At 35.0% G+C, this 18,565-nt stretch overlaps 1 pseudogene; it reads left to right on the forward strand.

Annotated features, from left to right (window-relative positions):
* The first annotated feature begins 12,108 nt into the window (after window positions 1-12,108).
* Window positions 12,109-17,562, forward strand: LOC150058969 (tRNA-splicing ligase complex subunit RTRAF pseudogene; annotated as a pseudogene).
* The last annotated feature ends 1,003 nt before the right edge of the window (window positions 17,563-18,565 follow it).

Below are 18,565 nucleotides of genomic sequence, written 5' to 3' on the forward strand. Positions count from 1 at the left end.
CTTTATAATAACAATAAAAAGTTTAAAATTATATCAACAGAAATGTAAGAATAAATTGTATTTTAGCACTCTTACTATATAATGCCTATTATACATGTAAATTATATTTGACTATAGAAATTTATCTCAAAAAGCCTGAACATAGAAATATTAAGGAGTGTTTTGCTGTGCAACAGAGAAGGAACACATTTGTATCCTAAAATAGAGAATGACACATATCATTAAGTCACTAGGATGAAACAGATTTATATTTAATTTCCCCGAATAGAACAAATTCCTCATGTCTCATGCTGGCTTGGCATTATAGTGCTTTCTCAATTTCTCTGAAGTTTTCTGCTCCCAGAATTGTTTCTGCAAGTGCTAGAGGGGCACTGGAAGCATTGAATTTATGTAGCCACTGATGGAGGAATTCAAAATTAGTTACCCACAGAACATCTTTAACCAGTTTCATTGCTCAATTTTTTTCTTACTTGCAGAAAGCCGTGTCTATAGTCTTTTGTTTTACTGTAACTTTGAAGTACTCACACTGATTGCACAAATCCTTTTACAGTTGCTCCATGGTAAATACTCCCTCAACATGGATAAAGAATGGGGAAAGGGATTGCAGAATGAGCAAACTGCAAGTTGGAGAAGGCAATTTTCCTTGCTTTTATGTATCTCGTAGTGCAGAGGGAGAAGAGAATCAGCCAGCTGGTGGGGATCACTGTGATGAACAAGGCACATGCGTTCTTTACTTGGAGAAGGAAAGAGGGGATTCATAAGCAGTGGTGTAACTTGAAAAAGTCTTATAGGCATTTTAGAGTGAATCAGAAACATACAAAGGTACACAAGAAAGTATAGAAATCCATCTGGATTTCTGGAATGCATCTGGAATGCAATGTGTTAGCCACAGTTAATATCAATTATGTGTAAAGTAATAGATTGGGATTTGACTTTCTTCTCTCCTTATTACATGTTTATTATGGTCCTTGGCTATGCTTATGTCTTACCATTTTTAAATTATTGCCAAAGATAATGTTCACCCTATTCTTAACAGACCTGAGCAAAAGTATCATTATGATTGTAAGGTAAAGTATTCTTTTAAAAACAAAACCATCTGACCTTAATAAAGTCTCAAAATAAGCCTCTTTTGTCCAATTACTGGCAAAAATGATTTATTGATTCCAAAGAAATGAATAAAAAGGTTACTAAGATCAGTATAAAACCATTTAAGTCTCCTGAAAATCTGAGGCAGCTGAGTCAAGTCATTTTTAAAGTATCTTTCAGTTTAATGTCTTAAATTATAGTTACTATATTTTGTTCACTATGTCAAGCTTAAATTATTGTTTTAAAAATAAATGTATTAAAATTAGATTTTAATTCCACACTATGTACAATAAGTAGTGAAATGTAGTTATATCACCTTAAACAATATCTCCAGGGTGCTTTATGAGTTTCTCTCACAAAGATAATTTCAACTGTGTGTATATGTTATTTATGGGGGCTCTGAATGTTAAGTAACTTACACGAGCATTTTGTGTGGAAAGGGTGAGAACTTTACATCCAACCTTTGCTGATGCCTATCTAAGGATGTGGTAAGGATAATCTTGTGATTGAAAACTCCATTTTTATCTTGGATTTCTTGTACCATTTTCCAAATTGAATCAGCTATTGAGAATAATTACTAACTGCCATGGTGGTTTCTGAACACAATCACTACTGCACTGATGTGACCACATGTCATTAAGAGCTGAGGAGATCCTTTATGGGGACAGAAAAGACATGTTCATAAGCTTTGTCACCAAGAAATTCTCCTAGGATAAAGAAGTGAATCATTGGTGCAGAATCAATTTTGCCCAAATAGACTTTATTGAGTGGAAGGACATCAATACCATGTTCGGGAGGATTATGAACTCTTTCCCCTAGAAAAGAACTGTGTACTTTAACAGATTGTTGGAGCAGATGGAGACATGACATTCACTACTATAATTTACATTAACATACTACAAGACAGATTTGCCTTCATCAAAAAAAGCTCAAATCACTTCAAAACTCAGAAACAGCTTTTCATCAGTTCATTTAATCTCATTGAAACTTGACATGACTTAGTCAATTGTGAACGGAAAAAAAGGAAGAAAAAGGTACAGAAATATCCACCAGGTACAATGATATACTCTAATAAAATTCTTTGAAAGGTTTCCTCTTCAAAAAATTTAATTCATGAAAGTGATGAGCTCTTGTTGCCAAATGTGTCTGTTTGTTTCATGATGATGTTGCCTGCTTACTGAAATAGAACAGTGAGTTATGTATTGCATCTGCTCAAGGAAATAGGGTAATATTTAAGCATCTGTCCAGCATCGTCACATATGTGTACATCTGTAGTGAAACCTCTTTCTTTAATCTTATGACCTTACTTTAATGAAGTTAATTTTTTCCCAGTTTTTTCCTTAATCAGTTGTGTACAGAATTGTCCATATTTAACACTCATTATAAAATTTTCATTTTGATATATTGACTCTAATTCAAGCTAGTCATTAGTAGTACAGATGTTCCTAGACTTATAGTAGAGTTTAAAAATATAATGTCATTGATAGTATTAAGGTGTTGTACAGAGGGGTTGCCATTTCATAAGTCAGGTAACATTACTTTTTTTGAGAATGTTTCACCCAATTTACTACTCCAGGCCAGGCCCACAAGTTATAGTTCATTTCCTACATAGCGTTACAGTAGTTTTGTTCTGATAAACCCATTGTGAATGCATTTGGTGTACTCATCAAATATTACAACTTGGCAACATAGTTCACAGTAGTGTGTTTGTTATTTACCTTTGTGACTAGATTGGCAACTGTAGTTTACTCAATATCATGAGAGACTATTATGTAACACATAGCTAGTTCAAGGAACAATCACTGTGCAAAATTCAACTTAAATTGACTGTGTTAGCCTCCATACTGTTGTACAGTTACAAAGGTGTAAATTGAGCTATTATAACTCATATATACGATTTACTTATTGATTTGGCATGTTACCAAAAGCATAGTTAAAATTATTTTTTTAATTTCAAATTTAAAGGTTGGATAATACTACTCTAGTAGTTGTGCTCAAAATGTGTAATGTCTTGAGTCCTAGAAATCTGATTGTTTCAAAGGAATAATTTTAGTTACTGCTTCCTAGTGGTATCTCTTGGTCTATCTGTCTGTCTGTCTATCTATCTACTTATTGATCTTACCAGTTATATATCTTCAACTTATCAGTGGGGGAGCTTGAACTCAGGGTCTCAAGTGAAAAGTTGGCTTTTAAAGGACATAGCTAGAAAATTAACTAGAAAGCCTATAGAATGGGAGAAGATCTTCACTAACCATACAATGGACAAAGGCCTCATAGCTAAAATATATCAACTCAAAAAATTGAATCACTCCAAAACTAATCTCCAAGAAACAACCATACCATTAAAAGATGGGCCAAAGACTTAAAGAGAGTCTTCTCTGAAGAAGAAATAAGAATGGCCTATAGACACATGAAGAAATGCTCGACGTCTCTGGTCATAAAAGAAATGCAAATCCAAACAACTCTAAGATTCCACCTCACTCCAGTTAGAATGACCAGGATCAAGAAATCTAAAAACAACAGATGCTGGAGGGGATGTGGCCAGAAGGGATCACTACTACCCTATTGGTGGGAGTGCAAATTCGTTCAACCACTATGGAAAGCAGTATGGCAGTTCCTTAAAAGACTAAACATAGAACTCCCCTATGACCCAGCATTTCCACTACTTGGCATTTACCCAATTGTCCAGAAACAAGGACATACTAAAGCCACTAGCACAATGATGTTCATTGCAGCACTATTTACAAAGATATGGAACCAACCCAAATGTCCCTCAGTTGATGAGTGGATCAACAAGATGTGGTATTTATTTTTTTCCATATATTTTTATTGTAATTAATAGAAGGGTTACATCATATTCACCAGATAGAAGGTGCAATACTTCACAAACATTGATACCCTTTCTCATGTCATGGTACCCATTTCCCTCCCCCCCAAGATGTGGTATTTATACACAACGAAATTCTATGCTGCCATCAGAATGAACGACATTGCCCCATTTGAAAGGAAATGGAAAGAGTTAGAAAAAATCATATTAAGTGAAGTAAGCCAGACTCAAAGGAACATAGGCTCAATGGTTTCCCTCATTTGTCATTATCAGTAGAAACCTTGGGCTCTCCTAGTATAAATTTACAATAGAACAACGCTTAGATATATAAGGCCATATAGTATGATGCTAAATGAAAGGACCTCCAGGATGTAAAAACAAAAGCCATATAATGAGTGATTGTTGTCCTTAATGTACTATGTTATCTTGCCTCTCTTTTGCTGTCCCTCAGTTATCTCATATTGTTACAGTATTTCACCTTGTTATCTGATATATTGTATATATGAGTATTTGGTTATATGAAGTCAGATAGAGAAGGGAGGAAAACAAGATAGGGATGGGGGTGAGGGGAGGGAAATGGGGACCAAGACATGAGAAAGGGTATCAATGTATGTAGAGTAATGCACCTTCTATCTGGAGAATATAATGTAACCCTTCCATTAATTACAATAAAAATATGTAGAGAAAGAAAGAAAAGTTGGCTTTTTTATTCACAGCTAGTGCTCTGCCAATTGAGTTATGTTAATTGAGTTATGTTTTCACTTCAAGCTTCTTTTTCTGGTTGGTTGAAGATTAGACTCTCTTCTATTTGTTTGTCCTTGCTGATTCTGAATATTGATTCTCAGAACTCAGAGTAACTAGAACTGTAGGTGGTAAAAGATATGAGATTGAGTTAATTCATACAATAAATGAGCTGCTGGGACTTATTAGGTGAATATATGATAATACACTTATAGTAGATTCTTCATAGCAAAAGTAAATATATAAACCTAAATCATGCCACAGTGTGGCCTAGTGGTAAAGTGTTTGTCTAGCATACACAAAGCCCTGAATTTGATTCCTCAGTATCAAATATAGAAGTAGTGTTGTGGCTCAAGTGGTAGAGTCCTACGCTTGAGAAGGCCCAAGGATAGTACCCGGGCCCTGAGTTCAAGCCCCAGGACTGGTTAAAAAAACTCAAACCAAAATCATATGTACTTTTATTTTCTATTACATATAAACTCATTTCTGATTCAGTCTTAATTAAGTCATTTATCCACATGAATTATTTTACTCTGAAATGAAGCAATATTTATGAACTTTGATACAAAAAATGATATGATTAATAAAAATAAGTCCAAGAAAGTTAGTTTGTTCCAGTCAGTTTCACTTATGGGCCGAGCTTTTTTAACACAGTACATGACTCCAGGATAATATGTTAAAGTTTGTAGCAGATTATGTATAAAAGCTATTAATCATTGCCATTTATAGGAAAATATTTTTTCTAAAATATTCTTTCTAAAAAAATATTTTTTCTAAAAAAATTTATTGTTGGAGTGATATATAGAGGGAATTACAGTTACATTTATCAGGTAGTGAGTCCATTCTTTCTTGAACATTGCTACCTTCTCCCATGTTTTTCTCCCAATTTCCTTCCCCTCACTTGTTCCCACTCACCTTGTTTTTGGCTTCCCTTCCCTTTTACAAATAAACAAACAAACATATATACTATATATCAGATACCACATTCAGATACAGTAACAACATGCGATAAACCGGAAGAGGAAAAGAAGAGAAAAGAAATAGCTTCTCATAGTACATTAAGAACAATAATCACAAAGACAAACCTCTTGTTTCCACATCCTGGAGTTCATTTCACTTTGCCTCATCCTCTATGGCCATATGTACATAGCTTTTGAGCTATTATGATCCTCTCGGGAGAATCCTTAACAGATGCTAATTTAAAACACAACTCTTTCAAGGACTTAGATAAGATATAAAGTATGTTTTGAATAACATTCAGGAGATAAAGAAACATAATTTTTATGCTTAGAGTCAGAGTGTTCTGGTTACCAAGTCATATTTAAAAAAATACACTGGGGATGAAAAATTATATAGTTCTCTACACATTTACACAATGAAACTAAAGGAGAATGTTTTTAGGAGAAGATTACAAAAACTGAGTAGCTATATATACATAATCATATAAAAATACTATTTTTCAAAATGAACTCCAAGAAATGGAAATGAGTGTTTTCTGTTTGTTATTGTTTTCTTTACCTTTTGTCTTGCTTGCTAGTTTGTCTTTGGGAAGGTAATGGAGGTACAATAAGGGTGGACCAAAGGGTAAACCAGTGACATTCACTAGACACTATGCTGAAAGTGAACTATGCAATGTGTGGGAGAGGAGATCTAGATGGAAACACTGGCAGAAAGTGAGGGAGGGAAGTGGTGACACTGTTCAAGAAGAAATGTACTCATTATTCGACTTATGTAACTGTAACCCCTATGTACATCGCTTGTATAATACTATAAAATGTGTAGATTAAAAAGGAAGCATTTTTAATAGATGAAATAGTCCCTATGGTATCAGTTATAGTGGAAGCATTACTTTTTCCCCCCCATTTGTAGGGCTTGAACTCAGGGCGTGAACACTGTCCTTGGATATTTCTCAAGGCCAGAGCTCTACCATGTGAGTGGTAGAACTTTTTCTATGTCTGTGATATTGAGGAATGGAACCTGGGTCTTCATGCATGCTAGGCAAGCACTCTACCACTAGGCTAAATTCCTGGCCTAAAACATTTTTTTTATAGCATATTTTAGTAAGTATTAAGAAGTGCATTGTTTTTAATATAATAAGGACATTAAGGATTACAGTGTGTTTTCCTAGGGAACAGATCCTAGAAATTATCAAATAAAAAATAGGCAGATAAATTATTTGGGGATTTATAGGAAATTTTGAACAGTTTGGGGATATTTGGGAAGAAATTAGGAGGCAAGAATTCATTGTAAACCCTGTTTAAAGCAGGAAAGTGTGAATGATAACAAAAAATGTTGATTGTGGCGGTATATCTCCAAGGTATAGATAATGAATAATAGTGTGATAAAGGTAGAAACAAAGATAATTTGGTAAGTCTACTTGGTTCACGATTGGCCAATTCTCTCTTATCACATGTATTAAGTACATCATAAATAGTAGGCACAATTATTTTTTAAATTTTATTTTAGTATCAGGATGATTTATAGAGGAATTACAGTTACATTTGTAAGGTAGTGAGTACATTACTTCTTGAACATTGTTACACCTTCCAAGCCAAAATTATTAAACAGAAAGATCTTATGGGTTGATTTAGGTAGTCATAGACAAATGCGTAAAAATCTTCTACCATATGTAATATTTGTATCTGGGAAATGGGAAGATTAGAGGGAAAAGGCAGTGGAAAGATAGAGGATAGGTTTCTGTATCCATGTTGTTATGTGATAGTCACTGTCTTTCCATTATGTGAGACTTTTCATGGTGGTAGCAAGAACCTGAGTTTTAGTCCATGGTTACATGTCTGTGGTAGGATAGAACCTCATGACAGAGAAGGTATGATTAAATAGAGTTGTTCTCATGGTGGTCAGGAAGCAGCAAGGAGTAACAAGATAGAGCTAGGGCTAAGATATACCCTTGAAAGGTATATTCCCCAGTGATCCATTTCTCCCCAGTAGTCCCTACCTTTTGTAATCCCACTAGTTCTCAATACTCTATTCAAATTGTGGTTCCATCAATGGATTAAAACTGATAAGTTCAGAGACCTCTAATGATTTATTTGTCAATGGAAATTCCTTCACTGAGTATTTATTGCTCTAGGACTCTCAGTCTAGTCAAATTGACAATCACGATTAACTATCACCTCCATGTACAAATCCTTTCCTTTTTCTTTTCCTTTTGGCACACAGCTGGTGACTAAATATGTTGCTACTTCTCCTTCTCCTTTCTTTCCTTTTTCTTCCTTTTTCTTCATTTTTTTCCCTCTTTTTATTGTAATTAGTAAAAGGGTTACATGTTATTTGCCAGATAGAAGGTGCATTAATTCACATACATTGATACCCTTTCACATGTCTTGGTACCCATTTCCCTCCCCCCCTTTATTCATTTTTTTTAAAGAAAGGCTTTCCATTCATTCATTCAACATATCAATTATGAGTATGGTACATCTTGATCAATATGTTATGGCTCCTTTATTGGCCTTTGTGTGTTTTCTGCATGTTTATGTTGAAACTGATGATAAATACAATATAATTTCTTAAATACTTACTATAGTTTTGCTCTAATGTTATGCCTAAGGTTGTTATTTTTTTCTTCCTGAGAGAGAAATATGTCCTTCCACACTGAGCATATGCTACATAGCCAGAAATCATTTTTGAGTCAAAATTAAGAATAGACTGACATGGAGACAATATCTCTTTGAAATTTCTGTAACAACCCTTAGAATATCTCAACTATTCTTTACAGTATCATACTAGTAAGTGGTCTACATTTTTATTCCCAGATTTGAAGCATTTATCTTGGTCCTCTAGTTGTCCAATCCAAAGCTACTAATATTGTACTAATTTAACTAATTCTAATTAGTTAAAATAATATGATATTATGATATTACCAAATGGTTATAGATCCACTATCTATACTCTTGCATAGAATGCAAATACAGCTCCACTGACCCATATATAAATCTAAATCTGAGACTCTACCTCTAGCAGTGGTAAATGAGATGGATAATAATATTACTGAAAACATTACAAAATGTAAACTTCCATCGGAAACAACTACCTTAAAAATAATATCACACATACCATCCTTTGAAAAGTTTATCAGCACAGCAATAATGTATATATACTCCGTTTTTATATCTCCTAAAACATTTCATCTTAGAACTTTTCTTTTAGATTTGTTCCAAATCAACATCATTCTTTTGTTGTGGTTTCAGGGCATTGAATTACATGAATGTACCATAATTTTTAACTATGTACATTCTGATGGACATTTAGGTGATTTCAACTTTTTCTATTAGACAATGCTATGAAAAATATACTTTTAGGTATTAATATAGACTATTGCAAGATTATCCTTGGGGCAAGTTCTTAGAAATGTAATTGTAAGCCACCAAAGTATATGTGCTTACAAATTTGTGATAGAATTTCTTTGCCAAAGGCTATGTTAACTTACATTTTATCAATAGTGAATGTTAGTAATATTCATCTGTATCTTGTAGCATCCATACCCTAACATTTTTAAAGATGAAAGATGGTATTTTCTTGCTTTGATTTCAATTTCTTTACAATTGAGTGAGGCTGGGCATTATTTCTTGTACTTACTGGCTTCACTTATTTTTTTCCTTTTAGTTAAAGGGGTAGTTATTATTTTTTGTCTTATTTACATGGCCATTTGTACAGTACAAATTAGATTTCAGCCTGTCATATATTTCTTTATTTTACTTACTCAATGTTTTCATATGCTATAAACCATTTTTAAATGTTCTCTATTTTAAATGAGTAATCATATACCTTTTGGTTTATAGGCTATGTCATATGTTTAGAAGATCTTCACCAAAACTACAATTAAGTATTTCACACTTCTTTGGCTGAAAGTTAATGAATCTACTTTTTAGTGTTTAAGTCTGTGCTTTGTCAAAAACTTATATGCCATTTTTCATTCATAGGTGAAGAAAACAGCCCTCAGAAGGTAGCTGAATGTGAGGCACATAGCTTATGAGTGACAGCTGATATCCAAAATCAAAATACAGTTTTTAGACAGAATCTATTGTAGCTGTTTTTTTAAGGGGAGGGATTTATTAGCACACAGAATTTCAAGGTGTGGCATTGAAGAGCCAGGAGAGTTTGGTGGTGTCATGACTGCCAAGTTGGAGCCTTCTCAAATGAAGACATAATGCTTGTGGATCCTCACTTCATTATACCATAGGCTCCCTTGATGATACACTCCCCAAACCTTTTGCCACCTCCCATAGCAGACGTTGAGTTCTCCATGGTCTAGCTTGTCTTCTGTTGCTCAATTACAAATTCAGTTCCCATATGTTGCAGCTAACTGGAAAAATTCAGGCCACAGGGTTGTGCCTTAGGAGTGAGGTGTTTAAAAATACTGAAAGTACGATTTAAATATGAAAAACAGTGTAGACAAGGTAAAAGATTTTTTGCTATCTCAAGATCTGCTTCCACTGACACTCTTTGGATTGGTTACTACAGTTTTATGTGTTTAATATAAATAGAGGCTCTTTTGCCTATGTAACTGTTAGGAAGTGGAGAAAATTTCCTGGCACAGCATTCATGTCAGAAAGTCCTTTCAGGGCTTTTTATCAGAAGACGGAAAGGAATTTGGATAATTCTGTTATCTTTTCCTCTAGAATGTAGATGAGGTAAATTGCCTACATAGGAAGAGGATTTTCAAGCTGAATAACTTGTCAGAGGTTGTGTTTTATAGAACTCAGCATAAAGAGAGTTAAATCACGTATGATTTAGCTATTTTCATCCAAAACCAAATATTTGAAAACTTAGGTTCAATTTAATATACTCTTGTTGAATAACTATTATGAACTTGGCTCCGTGCTGTTTCCTACATTCACTGCAGCTGAGAGAATGCTTTTTTATACTGTAACAAAATTTCAAGTTATTCAGAAAAAGAATGGAAAAATACAATTGTTCATATTAAAAGCATCTAATTTTGACAACTTTTGATGGTCATTTGAGTCACAGTATATGTACTTGCTGCCACAAAAGAGTTGAACAATCATAAAAGAAATTATACATATAAAAGGAAATAGAAATGATTGATCTTTTAAAGCACTCATATGTACTGAATTATTGAATGAAAAATGTATTGACAGTATACATGTCATTTTTAAAGTATCATTTGCAGAGTTTTGTAGGGCCAGTGGACAAGAAATATTTTTCAGAATTTTAGGCATCATTAAGTCATACTTTAGACTTTCAGCAGGCATACATAAAGTTTTTAGCTTTGTATTCATCACCTTGACTACTTCCATTTATTACTCTGACTATTTTTCTACAGAGATAAATAGTCCTTCAAGAGCACTAGATCCAGGTATATTGAAATAGAAAGTCTTTTTTTATTAAAAGATTTTAACACTGATTTTTTCATCAGTGTCATGTCATGGTTAACAAATAAGTATTCAAGAAGGGAATCTCTATGCAATCATTGGCACATAAGAAATAGAGTCTTAAGGAAATGAGATGCTCTAATTATCTTTTTGCTTTCCTTAATTTCTATTTAAAAAAATCTGTCTTTAAATTGAGTCTTTTGACTAAATATAATTTGAATCAACTCTATTATCAACTCTTATTTAGGGTTGTTTCAAAATACATGAACTAAAACATACAATAAATCCACTTTTCCCATTCATTTCCTGGTGTATTTCCCCACCTTCTCCCACCCCCAGAGGTGTGTCAGTGATGATCAAGTCTCTGAATGATGGAAAAGGAGTACATCTAGTCCTGTAATCTACATTCCAGAGAAAATCACCACAGAATGTGATGAGAAAGATGATAAGATTTCTATTTTCTGAGTAAGTTTATGATGACCTTGGGGTTTGTCTACATGACATTGTTTGTGGCTATGCTTCTAGTAAGCTCTGACCAATGTGTTCTGGACAATGAAAACACACAAAGAAGCTAAATTTGGAGGAAAGGAAATGGTATACCAGCTCAAAAATAAAAAAAATAGGTTAGAAGTACATAATTCAAATTTGGTTCCATTGTGGAGCTTTCTTTTATAGTGACTAGTATTCTAGTCTCTCTTTGATCAATACTATGTTAAGATACAAGATAATCCCCACTGCTCATCAGATGCTAGCATCATAATCTTACTTTCTAGCTTCCAGAAACTTGAATTACATAAGCGTTATTATTAATAATAATAATTTTATTTTGTCAATCCTAGGGGCTTGAAGTCAGAGCCTGGGCATTGTCTCTAAACTTCTGCTCAAAGCTATTGTTTGTCACTTGAACCAGAGCACCACTTCTGGCCTTTCCTCAGTTGTTTATGGGGGATGAAAATCTCACAAAACAGAAAAAGAAGGTTTCGCAGACTTTCCCACCTGGGGTGGCTTCAAATCATGACCCTCAAACCTCAGTCTTCTGAGTAGCCAGGATTACACGTGCCAACCTAACTGGTGCCTGGCTAACTTTATTCTCTATAAAGCATGAAGTTTCAGGTATTTTGTTTTAGTAACAGAACACAGATTAAAATATAATAATGATAATATGTGCTTGTAGCTAATGCTTTCTCTGTTCAAGATTATGTGGTTTACCTTTAGATGTTTCTTGTAATACTACCTTGTGAAGGTGGCACTTTTCTAGTTACTGTTTAGGAACTGGGGAAGCAGATTATTGATTACTATTTTAATTTTTATCCTCAAATGGTTTTTTACAAGGGGTGTCAATTTCACTTGTCCATTTATGTCTGAAGTACCTTTGATGAATGTTAACCCTTCCAGCATTCTTTCCCCTTCACTCCTTCCTCCAACAATCACATCTAGTTTCTCACTTCCGTTTTCACGTTGGTACCTTGAATATTATAATCATAATACTCACCATTGTGCACCATTTCCTTTTCCATAAGCCCAGCTACTTACGAGGCTGTGACCTGGAAGGTTGTGGTTTGAAATCAGCTTGGGCAGACAGTCTCTATTCCCAATCAGTTAACAAAAAGTCAGTTTGGAGGAATGGCTTACGTAGTAGACTACCAGCCATGAGTAAGAAAGATGAACAATATTATGAGCATTGAGTTTAAGTCCCAATGTCTGCCAAAAAATAAAAAAGCCAGGAGTGGTGCTGAGGCTCAGGTGTTAGAGCTCTAGCCTTGAGAAACCCCAAGGACAGTGCTCAGGCCTTGAGTTCAAGGCCCGGGAATGGCCAAAAAAATGAATAAAGGAAAGGTGAAAATTTTCAGATAGGAAAAGATGAACTGAAGAAGAATCACAGTAAACTACAAGAAAATAGTTCAAGGCATTTATAAGTAAATAACAATTGAGGAAAAATCGTTTGATCAATGGTAGATTCAAATTCTGCTGGTAATTCATTATTGTTGGAAGAGAGTGCATGATTCTCTTTGGAGCCAAGGAAACAGTCATTTAACACATAGAAAAAAGAGCAACATATACTTGAAAAATAGAAGCAGTATTCTTTCCTTAATCCATCTCTAGCCATTCCCTCTTGCCTGACCTATAAATATGTTCAATTTCTACAATCTAAATATTCTTCTCATGAAGATATTTTTCTTCCACTTCCTACAGTGAATGTTTACCTTGACCCCTTCTTCTCTCTCATTAACAAAATTGCTTTTCCCTTTGATTTCTTATATCTGGGATAAACAATTATTTTGTACCATAACACTGAGATTGTAAAGCTGAGTCATCTGAACTTCTTTTCTTTCATGTTTCATTTGCAATCACACATAACTATAGCTTTTTATATGCAATTATTCATCCCTGCCCTCTCATATTGCTGGCCAAGAAGAAATTTTGGTAATCAGTCTGGTTTAGTGTAATTATTATTATTATTTTAAACATTTTTTTACATTTGTGGGCCACAAAATGAATAGTAATAGCGTAAATAGCAATAGTGCAATAGAGTAAATGTAATAGAGTGAATAGTAATGGAGTGAATATAATAGAGTGAGCCACCATTGAATTCCATCTTATTCCCTCACTTCTTGTTAGAAACTACAATTATGTCTAAATAGATTCAGGATCAGTTCTGTTAAAGTTCAGCCTTATAAGTAGGCTTTATGTTAATGATGATTATAATGATAGCAACAACAAACCTAATGCTTCTTCTTCTGCATTCCTTTGTGTATTATTCATATCCTTTCAAATTCTGACCCCAGACTTTTCTCTATTGTAACCTGAAGTTTGTCCCTTGTTGCTCCTATGCCAGCTATTTCACATTACTAACTCTTCCTCGGCATCTCTGAGTTTAGGAGTGCTCTTTTCCACATTAGGAACCCTATCACATCCAATCTTTTCCAGTAGAAGCCTTATCTATTATTTAAGGCTCAGCTAAAATCCCATCTTCTCTGTAAGTCCTTTCTTAATTCCCTGATAAGTTGATTCCCTCCTATGCACTGAGCTTGAAAAGTTTCTTTACAGAAACAAGCTGTATGGGCAAAAGTTTGGCCTGACCCAGTTATTTTCTTCTGTATGTGCTCACACATAGAGGCATACAGAGACACAAGTTTAGGTTGGACTAAAAAGAAGTTGTGAGCTAATTATTTTTGTCAGTTGTGGGACTTGAACTCTGGGCCTGGGCATCGTCACTGAGCTCTTCAGCTCAAGGCTACTATCCTACCTCTTGAGCCACAGTGCCACTTTTGGTTTTCTAGAGGTTAATTGGAGATAAGAGTCTCACGGACTTTATTGACCAGGCTGGCTTTGAACTGTGATCCTCAGATCTCAGCCTCCTGAGTAGCTAGGTTTACAGGCATGACCCATCATGCCAGGCTTGTGAGCTAATTTTTGACACATTATTATTGATTACAAAAGATCTATTTAAAACAATGTATTATCATTTATTTCCATTTCCCTTTATCCTTTGTCTCTCATCATGTAACAAGTATAAGTGAAATATGTCTTCTGGGTATGAGTTGTTTTCAAACATTCACTGACATTGTTTTGGGAGATGTGACCTACGGAGAGGGAGGGAGTGAAAATACTAGGTAAAGGATTATTTTAGCTTTTTTTTCTTTTTTTCTACCTTTTGCCTTTCTGCCATGGATGATGCAGCAGATAAGACCTTATCCAGATTTTGATCCCTCAGTCTTATACTTCCTAACCTCTAGACCCAGAAGCCAATAAGTTTCTGTTCATTAGAAATAAGCCCAGTCAATGGCTTATTTATCAGCACAAAATGAACTGAAATGCACACTTTGCCAATTCTTGATAAAGTCCACTGTTAGTTGATTGAGAGTTACCTCAGGAGAGAATTGGAAAAATAACAACCTTTTACTAGTCACAATTAGTTTCTGTAGAAACATTATTTTAGTCAGTCGGCATGGTAACCACTCTCTCCATGATTCTAAAGAGCCAGAGGAATAAGTCTTGAAAATTTTGGCATATTTTGAAAGACTGATATTTCCTAAGCCTTCTCAATATGTTCTGTTGTGGTTTCTTATTTATTCTCCTATTTATGATTATGCCTTTTTCTTGAAGTGAATTTTCTGGTTAGAATTTTCATTATTTCTAAAACTTGAGCATCTAAAATAAGCATTTTTTGTGATCAGGGTTTTGAAATTATCCAACTTATAGAATAATCATGGAAAGTTTTTCTCTTGAACTAATCCCCATTGGCGAAATATCCTATTCTCAATTCTTCAAATTTATTTTTATATCAAAGATGCTCATGTTAATATTAGATATAAAACATATTAAATCTTTTGTTTTGATCTATAGGCATTACTGAAATTCTATTACTAAGTAACAGAAATAAAGGTAAACGCTTCAGTAAATAGGGATTAATGCTGACAAGCACTCCTTGTGCACTCAATTTAGTTTAGAGTAACTACTATAAATTGGGGAAGAGTTGTGAAGGGAATAAAAATGTGTATGCCTATTAACCTTGAGAACTTGATAATTTAATGCTTATATTATCTTCTTAGCTAAAATTTTAGTTTAAAACATGTGAAATTGCCAGTTTATAGGTGAAAATGACTGAATTTTAGGGATTATACACAGTCATTTCTAGACTTAAGAAACATCAAACTCACTGCTTATACCACAAATATTCAATTCATTCAGCAAAACATGTATTGACTACCTAAACCATTCCCAGACTATGTAAGTTAATGGTTTATTTACACAAAGTGAAAAATTAATGAGTTCAAAGGCAATAACTCTAATTTTGTCCTGATCTTAAGAACATGAAGTCAGTATGCAATGTGGTTCTAAAACACTTAATCTCTGACACTGTTTCTCCTTTTATTCACATACAATAGCTACATGATAAAATGGGTCTCATTATGATATTTTAATACATGTATATAACATACTTTCAATGTATCCAGCTGCCCTTTTATGCTACCTTTGACACCCTTTCTCACCCCGAGACTGTAAATTTCCTAACAGTAAGATTTGTATTGGATTCATTTTTAACATCTGTATAATTTCTTGAAGGTTGCTTTTTATATAATACGTATTTGTAAAGGATACCCTAAATTTTCTAGATGGATAATAATAGTTTCCCTTCTAAAGCAATACTGGTATATGTGGTGGTGATGCTGCCGCCATTGCTGCTGCTGCTGCTGCTGCTGCTGCTGCTGCTGCTGCTGCTGGTGGTGGTGTGTGTGTGTGTGATGTCTCTATGTTGTCTGTCTTCATAAGAAGTTTGGGGCTGGGAGTATATCCTAGTGGTAGAGTGTTCACCTAGCATGCACAAGGTCCTGGGTTCAATTCCTGGGTACAACATACCTAGTAAAAGCCAGAAGAGGGGTGGTGGCTCAGATGGCAAAGCTCAAGCTTTGAGCACCAAGGACAGTGCTGAGGCCCTGTGCTCAAGCCCCAGGACTGACAAAAAAATTGGATGGTAGGTAATGCTAGTGATAGTCACCTAATAGGAAAGCTAAAATATTGGGAACAAATTTTTCCCAGATAACTAATGGATCCATGGACTCCAGGCCAAATAACTATGTAAAACACTTGAGTCAGGAGGCTCCAGATTAAGATGGAATATTAGAAATTTCTTATTCAGGAGGCTAAGATCTGAGAACTGTGGTTCAAAGCCAGTCAAGGCAGGACTTTGTAAGGCTTATCTCCCATAAACTCCAGAAAAATTCCAGAAGTGGTGCTTTGGCTCAAGTGGTAGAATGCTAACTTTGAGCAAAAGAAACTCAGGGACAGTGCTGGCCAGGTCCAGAGTTCAAGTACCAGGACAGACAAAAGAATTTCTTTTCAGCTGTCTCAGTGTCACCAGTGCCTGAGTTGTTTGCTCTACTTTGCTTCTCCTCTCCCAGTGCAGGCCTGGCGCCCCCCCCCTCCCGCCCCCCCCCCTTGCTCCCGAAAGAAGCAGGGACCATGTTCCATGTAAGCTGACAGCTCTTGATTACTACAACCCTCCGACTTCAACTGCAAAGGAGAAGCAGAATTTAGAAATTTTATTGTCTGGCTGGAAGACGAGAAAATACGACACTACAAGATTGAAGATAGAGGTCATTTAAGAAACATCCACAGCAGTGACTGGCCCAAGTTCTTTGAGAAGTATCTCAGAGACATTAACTGTCCTTTCAAGATTCAGAATCAATTCAGAAGCAATTGACTGGTTTCTTGGGCTAGCTGTTCAACTTGAATATGGAGATAATGCTGAGAAGTACAAGGACTTAGTACCTGATAATGCAAAAAGTACTGACAATGCAACTAAAAATGCAAGGCAATTGTTCAGTTTGGATGTAAATAACCCGGATTTTAAAGCAGGTGTAATGGCTTTGGCTAACCTTCAGATTCAGTGTCATGATGATTATCTGGTAATGATTAAGGCAATTCCCTTTTTGGCTCAGGAGTGCCTAACAGGATGCAGTTGCTACAGCAAATCAAACAAGAGAGGGAATGCCTGTTACTTTAGACAAACATTGTTTTGAGAAAATAACCTGTGAAAAGAATGTAAGATAAAGATGAGTTTAATTTTGTTCATGGTGTCAGAATTTTCAGTCCAATTTCAACTGTCTCCAGTGCTTTGTACTAGAAACAAAGCTGAATATCGTATATGACTGAGCAAAGATGCTCACTTTATTGTGACTGTGAGGAAGAGAGAGAGGTGGGGCGAAGGAGATGAAGGGAGAGAAGGAAAGAGGGAGGGAAAGACAGGGAGAGTAGGAGAGGGAGGGAGGGAGAGAGAAGGATAGAGAGGGAAGGAGGGAGAGAGACAGAGAAGGAGGGAGGCAGGGAAGATGGGCCTGAGATGTAATAGGTTTTTTTAAAGGCATTCTCACAGTGATCATGCCCACCTTGTAATTTCCTCCACTTCCCAGTAATGCCTTCAATAATGCCTTCAATGGATTGCTTCTGTAATTAGGTCAGAGCCTTATTAAGTTAATTCACCTCTCAATGACTGGATCTATCAGACAGAGACTACAACTTTCACACGTAAGTTTTTTGATGGCCACTTAATATTATGAAGTAGAACACCCAAGGTATCAGTTCTGATGTTTTCAACTAATTCTGAGTTTTGCTGTTATTGCACTGAGTATAATTCAGGCAATTTACCAAAGTAGTAAATGCTTTTAGGAAAGAAAAAAAAATACACTGACATCTTTCATGGGAACTCAGATTCTAAGACAGAAGTTTACTTGTAGTTTTGTATATATATATATATATATATATTTATGTTTTCATGAATAGACAGATATGACTGGAAAGTAACAGCAACTCCAGAGACATCTGACAACTTATCAGGAGACTGGAATGACTTTGATTCTTTTGAAAATAGCTAAGAACAGACGTCTTTACCAGGGTCATCATTAATCAACTACTCAGCTTGACAATATTTTTCAAGATTTTGTCAAGAGAGTATTGGAATATTTTTTTTCCTTTAAAGAATATTTATGGTACTTGTTTTCCCCAGAGCATCTACTTTTCAAAGTTAAAAATCTATATGATATTCTAAGCTTGGAAC

This window comes from Megascapheus bottae, chromosome 9 (assembly GCF_031878675.1).
Source record: "Megascapheus bottae isolate mThoBot1 chromosome 9, mThoBot2.hap1, whole genome shotgun sequence".
In the NCBI taxonomy this organism is placed as follows: Eukaryota; Metazoa; Chordata; class Mammalia; order Rodentia; family Geomyidae; genus Megascapheus; species Megascapheus bottae.